Raw genomic sequence first — 9,427 nt, 5'->3', positions numbered from 1 at the left:
TGTAGAACTCAATACACAAAATATAAAATAAACAAATAGTAGAAAAATTTTAAACAAACTCTTGGCTACAAATTAAAATCTAAAGCAATTATAAAAAAGTTTTCTAGTTGATGAAATAACAAACTCTAGTAACATAATTGATTATAGATGCAAAGATTTATTTTATTTAAATTATATTAAAGTAGTTGTAGTTGTCAGAAACATTCCGACAACCAATTTTTTCCTATTTTTAAACCATCTAAGAAACGTTTATTAGTTGGTTCTTTGCTGCCCAACAATCCTGAGAACGTCCACATGATTTTAATTGCCAAGGCCCTTAGAAACAAGAAGAACCTGATTCAAGTTATCGAATTCATCAGCGTGAACCAGTTAACCAGATTACTTACCCCCTAAATGCGACACTGATCGCTGCTAGGTGCTAGAATTGCTCAAATAATTACGGATTTGAGAGGTTCGAATAGCTGCTTGTAGCTTCTACACGTGTTCAACGGGCCCTATTCAAACGGATTTAAAACAACAAATATATATACGTATATGAAGTAAATAAATACTAAAGTTTAAATAAAACATGAATTAAATCAATTCGATCTCACTAATACATCACTAGAGTTTACCAAATCTCAACTAGAAAAAGAAAATAAATCAACCACTCATGGTGGACTTTTTAACATAAATGAGTTCTTGGAGAGTAAAGAGAAGAAAAAATATGAAGAAGAAAAAATTACAGAAACAACAGAAGCTACTGTGTGCGGCATCGGGAAGAAGAGAGATATCAACCTGCTTGGTAGCCACCCTCTTTATAGAAAAAGGGTTAAAGTTTTTTTCTTTTGTTGATTAAGATCCTTTTCCTTGATTTTTTTTTGTTTATTCCAAGCTTTCCAAAATATTTTCTTCTTGATTTTCAGTCTCAGATCTTGGCTGAAATGATATCATTTTTCATATTTGAAAAATGCATATTTCAAATTAAATATGTTGCTGTGCGCGACTCTTAGCCTCACTCAAGTCTAAGTTGTTTGTCTGCTGGACCCAAGCTTGCCCAAGGCTTGTTTTTTGGTTGATGACTCTTTTCATGAACTTTTCCTCTTTTCATGTTATTTTTTTTTATTTCGTCTTTATATCATGTCCTATAATAAAACATATAAAATAGCTCGTATTAGATAACATACCATCAAGTTTAACAACCCAAGGTGGGTAATAATGATGTCGTTTTAAGGCATTATCAAACTCTCTCACACTTATCTTGTGCTTGCCTCAAGCACCACACAATACACACCACCAATTCTCATCTCCTTACCTCTAATCAATCCCAATCATTTTGCCACAACTTGTATGTTATATCTCAACCTTCAAATTGCAAAAATAACCATCACTAGTAATTTATAGGTTTGAGCTTCACGGACCCACACCAATGAACAGTTAATTTGACTAATACCCAACCACAACTTGAGAGAGTTTTGTAATTTTTTATTATAAAAATAAGTCAAAAAGAATAACCAATACATAGTAGAACAACTATCAAACATGTCTAAATATAGAGGTTTCATAGAATTAGTTCATGTGGAAAATATAAAGCCTATTTGTAACTAACTTGAGTACTTATTGCTTACTTGAAATATCACCAACCTTTGACACGAGTACAAATATTTGTGATGAATGGCCATGGTTACTCAGTTGGTCACAATTTCAAGTGACTACTAACGCTACTCATAGTACTTTGAGATGTCACTAACCTTTTGATGTGAGTACAAATATTTGTGATGAATGACCCCGGTTACTCAGTTAGTGTCCATTTCAAGTGACTAGAGGAGTAAATTATTATGCATGTTTTTTTTTCTTTTATTTTTCTCTTCCTTTTTTTTTTCAAGTACTAGGCATGAACCATAGAATTCTAAACATGCAAATCTAGATAAGTTACAATATAGTTCTTTTATAGACATTGGTATTTACTCAAAGATAAGAACAATTCAATTTTGAATAAGCAATCCTCAAACATGTCATGCTTAAAATACATAACCAAAGATAACTAATATAGGTGTAAAAAAAATAAAAAATAAATTACAGTTCCTCGACAATGGTTATAAGTACAAATTGATTTTTGAAATGCCCCATTTGAGTGGTTTAAAAATAATAGGGAGAGTTATGAAACTTGGAGTCAAAAACTATTTGGAAGTGCAAGTGTGGTGTGGTAAAAATTACAAGGATGAAATGCTAAAAAGAAAAACTAGCAACCTAAAATGCAGAATGCCTCTCCCCCACACTTAAACTAGACATTGTCCTCAATGTGATGCAAGATAAATAATATGTAGTCTATAAAAAAAAAAAAACAACAATAAAAAAAAGGAAAATAAAAGTAAAAAGAGAAGGGAAAGAAGACTCTTTTGGTGGTCATTGGTTGTGTGGGCGTGCTTATGTGCACCCGATTTGGGTGAGCAGCTACGTCAAGGAAAGAAGGGTGGCGCCGCTAAAAGTGATGAGTGGGGGTGTTAAGGTTTTGGGTTTTGGATTTTGGTTTTAGAAGGTTAAAATGGGCGCTATGTCATATAAGCCTTGGGCAAGGCTTATGTGGAGAATGACACACGACCATGCCTCCCATGCACATGACTGTGCTTCCCTTGCAAAAACATTATAATGATACTGCATAACAGTGCCTTATTGGTAAGGTATGTGTATTGGCATCACGCGACCGTGTCGGGAGAGCACACGACCTTATCTCCTGCACAGAAGCGGTCGATTGATAGCACACGGTTATGCTTTATGAGCTTAACACTAGCCTTGGGCAAGGCTTATTTGGCCATTTCAGAGTTGCCTTCTTTTTAGGTTCCATCACCTGAATTCCCTGTTCCTGTATTCTAATCACACAGAACTCATGTTAACTCATAGAAAAATGTTGTAAATAAATTGAAATCACTAATGCTAATAAATTCAAAAGAAAAGAAGAAAAGAGAAAAATAAATGGGTTGCCTCCCATTGAGCGCCCTTATTTAGCGTCATAGGCTAGACATTGTTAATTCTTAAGCACTCTAATCAATTTGTTTTCTTCTAGTCTACTTAGTTCATTAGAACTTATCATCGGAAGGGTTTCCGATCCTTATAAAAACACATATTCCAAATGTTCAGGCGACAGGTTAGACTCTAGTTTTGGTGCATGCAAAATAAAAGGTAGAAGTTTTGTGTCAGAAATATGAAGGTCAACACATGATGCGTTGCTCCTTTGAGGTTTAAGTTCCTCAAATTTGAACACCATATCTTATGGATTCTCTTCAACAACATGATCCTCTTTTGAAATTTTTAAGTTGTCCACACCAAAATCATCAGAGAGCACAATGTTCAGCTTATCATCATGGCTTGAATCAGAATAATTTGACTTAGATTTCTACAATATCAACACCATACACACAAGACACATCACTAGGATACTTCATGTCATCATAAATATGAAATTTTACAATTTATCCATCAAATTCCGTAGTGAGTGTACCATCCTGTACATCTATCTTCGTTTTGATCGTACTACGGAAAGGTCTTCCTAGCAAAATATCAAAAGTATTAAATAATTTATTATCTTCCATACCCAACACATAAAAATCAGTAGAAAAAAATGAGATTATCAGCTTTGACAAGCACATCCTCTAGACCTCCTTTAGGATAAACAATTGATCTATCGGCTAACTGAATTATAACACTCATTTCTTTTAGTGGACCAGCATTCAATTTTGAGTAGATAGACAGTGGCATAACGTTCATTGATGCTCTTAAATCACACATGTTCTTTTATGCCTAAAGTGACTATTTTATAAGAAATAACAAACATACCTTAATCCCTGTATTTGGGGGTAGTTTGTAATACCCTACCCATCGCTGTGCTTAATTAATTTGAAAAACACAATTTATCGAACCTTTAGGCTGCATTGAACTCATTTAATTTACTTTGCAAATTATTATCATAATTCGTGAATTTTGCTGATTTTAATTTGATTTTATTTAATTTGATTTTAGTTAATTCTATTTTAATTTAATTGAATTTATTTTATTTTAATTCCGTACAAAAAAAATGAAATTTCATAAAAATAGTGAAATGGAAAAGATCTCGTGGAAAAATCCCCTGGGGAAAGTAGCTGCCCTCGTGGGCGCCTGTGCCCTATGCATGCGCACACGCGTACAACAAGCACAAGACGTGTGCATAGCGCACATACGTGCACAGCAGGCGCAGGACATGCACACAGCAGGTGCAGGACATGCACACAGCAGGTGCAGGACTGCGCACAACGTGCATGCGTCCTGTCGCGCGTAGGTGGCTGTTCGCGCTTCACCTCATGCACGGACAGGAATCACACACTGTGCGCATGTTGTCCGCACAACAGGCCTGCATGGATAGGCCCCTATGTGTTTGGGGCCTGTGCGCAGTATGTCTGTGCATGCGACAAAAGGATCGTACACCTGCAGGCTAGCCTGCAACGTGCCAGGTGAGCCAGTGTTGCCTCGGGTAGTGCTTGTCGACACCTTAGACGACACGCCGCTGCCACCAACAGAGGAGACTCTCCTCCCTCGTTTTTCATGCTGAATATCTTTTTTTTCTCTCTCTTCACCATATTTTACCACTTGGTACAAATCTTACAGTTCATAATTTCTATAAATAGGGCCTTCCCTTCCCATTCTTCCATACACTTTCGTTCTTCCATTTCTTAAGAATTAGATAGAAGAGTGATCTAGAGAGAGAAGGAGAGAAAGAAAAAAAGAATGGTGTAGAAGAAATTATCAAGGTTTAAGTAAGGAATTTAATATTTCTTTAAACGTCTTAAGGGGTATTTTGAGCTAAAAAAAATTATTAAATACGATAATTGTGATTTCGCCTATTTTGCATGCTTTTAGTGTTTGTAAATCTAATAAGTTGAACTGTTCTTAATTTCAAGCATGCTATGCGATTTATAAACACTTGATGATTTGCATACAATAAAAATAGTATGAAGTCAGTGTTGTTACCTGAAAAATAAAAGAAACAAAAAAAAAAAATAGAAATGTGGAATGAAGCATGAATGGTATGAAGTATGTATCTGCATTGATATACATAATGCGCCAAGTATCTCGTTAGACTTTTTATCTATGAGGAGTATATTTTTTCCTAACCCCATCCGGGGTATCTTTTCTTCTAACCCCATCTAGGGTATCTTTTCTTCTAATCCCATCTGGTCTTGAAAGACGTAAAAGAACTGCTCCTTGTGGATGATGGCGTACTCTTTGACAAGAGTAGTGATACAAATATCTATTAGGGGTCACCTCTGGCTAAGTACTATTGTAACTATAAAATATCTGATAGGACCACTATGGTCAGTACGACGGTGGTCATAGATCGTACCATGGTTTACAAGCAAAAAATGTATCTGAGCAAATTACTGTTATCTGTATCTGATATGGTCATTCTACATGGGTAGTTAAAAATCTGTAACTACCTTTAGAGATGGAAGTTGTAACGACTTCGCGAAACATGATAAGAAAATATGAGCATTTCATGATTTATTTAATTTTCTCTATTATTTGGTATGATGTGTATTTGTTTTGCTTCTATTAACGTGATCCTTTATCTAATAAATATATTATTTTCATAATATAAGATAAGTCAACAAAGTAGCCAAATGGTAAGCATTTATGTTAGAATAATTCACTTTTAATACCTTGCGATGTTATTTAAATACTATTTTTCTTACTGAGTATATGGAACTCACTCTTTCCATGCTCCCTCTAAATGAGGAAGAAAATGAGGAATCGCAAGCTGACCTACCTATTGAGGTTTATGGGGATCCATGGATCCACAAAACTTAAGTGCATGATCGTTACTGCACTCTGATGAGTCTAATAACATAGTGAAAAAAGTGGTCATCTTTTGTAGTTTGACTTTGTATTTTGTAATCACTTCTGGCCTCAGTTATTTATATGTAATTAGAACTCATATACATTTGTAAGGGATTTGTATTAATTTGTTCCGCTGCATAAAATTTTATCATGCACTTATAATCCTGTATTTGTATCGGACACTCATTTGCATTAATTAACATTTGGGATGTCACATAGTTTCATCTAAATTATAGCTGAAACATTTTATTCCACACTTACCCTTTAATTGCATCTCAACTTTTTTTGTTGGTGCACAGCTCCTTTAAAAACTTGACATATCGAGGTACCTGCTTAATTACATTGAGTGAAAGAATGTGACGTGGGAGGGTATGAAGAGGATCGAATCAACTCTTATAGCTTACTCAACGTTATGTAATACTGAAACTTAACCGCTTAGAAAACTCCTCCCTATAATTGAACCTACAATCTTAAAAGAAATGCAAAAATAAAGATTAAAAAAAATAAAATAAGAAAAGAAAAAACGTCAAGGACTTACCAATAAGTTAATCCCCCACTCCTTGGCTTAATAAGATTTCTGAAGATTCCTACTTCTTGAAGAACTTGAAAAAACTAAAAATTAGCAAAAATATTAATAGAAGAAAATCTTAACCTTTCAAGAATTGAAAAGCCTAACCTTTCAACAATTTCTCTCAAATATTTGTAATTAGTGTGCCTACAACCTCTAGGCAAAAATCTATTTATATCCTTCCCTGGGGTACTTCTAGATGATTACAATCTATTGAAGAAATAAATAAAAAAATGTCCTTAATAAAATTCTATCTAAATCTAGAATAATTATATAATAAAATATTTATTCGATCCCATCTAAATACAAAATAATTAATTGAATAATCCTAGGGATATAATTTACAATAAAATAATGATAAGATAAAGTGTTGGAATTAAATTTATATAATAAAATAATAGCCTAGGATATCCCTAAGATTAAAATATTATATAATTTAATCATTGGATATACTTGAAATATAAATATATTAATAATAATAATTAAATAATAAAGGATAATTACCATGTGAATTTGCTGAATTTGGGATTAAAGGTCACATGTAGAATGTGTTGAAAAGAAGTCCAAAAAGCTTTCCACCTCTTCCCTTTCCCACACACATCACACACTCCACCCATTCGGGCTAGGGAAGCCCGCACGCATGTGTGCAGTTTGGGTTGGGCCCAAAGCACGCGGCCTCTAGGCCTTATGGCTCTGCGGTCTGCCTGACTTTCTCCTCGACTGGGCCCGTGGCAGCTGCTAGGCTAGTTGTCACAGTCGGCTTGTTGGGTTGTGTGATTGACCCGAAGTCTTCTTTTTCTTTAGGTGCGGACCCGCTGGGTTAGGTCTTAGGATGAGGGTCGTCCCTCGGGTCTTTTCGATGTGCCCTTGTTGGCCTACCTGCAGGGATGTGCGTCGTGGGTCACTCGTTCTTCTTGGGCGCGCAGCCTGCTAGTCCACAGGTTGTGCCTAGCGGGTTATGGGAAGGGTTGGGTGACTTGGGTTGCCCACCCGTGGGTGCTTCCCCTCCATGCGCGACTCGATTTCCTCTTCTTTCTGGATCAATCCGAAAGCCCATAACTCATTGTCTTTGATGCTTCCTTGGGCCAGTTGTCTTGACAGCCCATAAGATTTTCCAGTCTTGATAGCATCGATGATCCACCTTACCTAATTTAAGCTTACACAAACTAGATTCTTAGGCTTTATGGGATTCGGCCTTATCATCGAATCTTGAGTTCATTTCCTTGACACAGGCTTCTTTCGGGTTTTATCTCTGGGTTGGCGTGAATTCTAATTGTTGCTTACTGGGTAATCGGAATGCCTCCCTACGGTCATGTCATCCTCACTTCTTCAAAAAAGTTCATCCTCAAATCCATCTCATTGTTATATAGCGATCCTAAATACAAGAAAAAAGGTAAAAAGTAATAGAATGTGTTAGGATGGTATCGAGGTTATGTGGAATTCATGTGTGTGTGAAATTGTGCTAAAGTCTCGGTGCCAAAATTCATGTTGTCCTAGTACACTTGTGTCTACTACCACACTCACTTTCTTGATTAAGTTGAACATCGGAGTTGGGATCCCCTTAGTCGAGTCCCTGCAAGTTAAAAAATGTTACAAGGAAAAGTTCCTAACAGACTCTAGATTCCCACATTGTGCAAGCACAAGTGGATTGTGCAAACACAAGTGGATTGTGCAATGTAATATGAATGATGCAAACAGAATGAAAACAATATTTTTCACTCGCACCTAGTAGATGACTTACTATTCCTCATGGTTTTTTGATAATCTAATAGGGGTTACTCTACTTTTGTAATGCAAGAAGCAAACAACATGCCAATTGCCTTAATCTTTTCCCCTATCCCCATCCAGGGTATCTATTTCCCCCTCTCCCATCTAGTCTAGAAAAATATAAGAGGACCGCTCCTTGTGGATGACGGTGTACCCTCTGATAAGAGTGGTGACATGAATATCTGTTAGGGGTCACATTTAACTAAATACTTTCATGACTATAGAATATCTAATAGGACCACTATGGTTGGTATGATCGTGATCATAGATCGTACCGTAGTTTGACAAGCCTGAAATGTGCCTGAGCAAATTGTCGTTATCTGTATCTGATCTGGTCATTCCACATGGGTGGTCGAAAATCTGTATCTACATTTCGAGATAGAAGTTGTAACGACTTTGTGAAGCATGACATGAAAATCTAAGCATTTTATGATTTATTTGATTTTTTCTATTATCTAGTATACTGTGTGTTTGTCTTGATTATATTAACGTGATGTTTTCTCTAATAAATAAATTATTTTTATAAGGTAAGATAGGTTTACGAAGTAACCAAATGGTAAGTGTTTATATTAAAATAATTCACCTTCAAAACCTTATGATGTTGTTTAAATATTATTTTCTTTACTGAGCATATGAAACTCACTCTTTCCATGACGCCCCCCCATATGAGGAAAAGAATGAGGAACCGCCAGCTAACCTACCCATTGAAGTTTCTAAGGATCCCATGGATCCGTAAAACTTGAGTGCATGATCATTCTCGCACTCTGATGAGTCCAATAATATAGTAAAAGAAGTTTTCCTTTTTTGTATTTTGACATTATATTTTGTAGCAACATATGGCCTCAGTTATATACATATATATATAATTTGAACTCATATATTTGTAAGAGATTTGTATTAATTTGCTTCCTTGCATATAATTTTATCATGCACTTGTAATTTTGTTTCTGTATCTGACACCCACATGCCTTAATTAGCATTTGAGATGTCACAGATGGTATCAAAGCAGATTACGTGGATCAAATCTCTTACAACTGAAGCCTTAGGTAGAAAGACCCTTAGAGTACTTAAGAATAAGTCATCTTTTCCAAATTAGACCTCCAACTTATGTCCTCTTTTTTTTTTGTAGGAATGACGCAAGGAAGACCATCTATAGAACGTACCTAACAATCCAAAGCCTCGGATCATCCAATAAAGGCTAAATTTGCCAAACTCTTCTGAGCCATCTAATGATTGACTGCCGTC

The sequence above is a fragment of the Carica papaya genome, chromosome 4, assembly GCF_054855325.1.
Source record: "Carica papaya isolate Zhongbai chromosome 4, ASM5485532v1, whole genome shotgun sequence".
Lineage (NCBI taxonomy): Eukaryota > Viridiplantae > Streptophyta > Magnoliopsida > Brassicales > Caricaceae > Carica > Carica papaya.
This window is presented reverse-complemented; position numbering follows the sequence as displayed.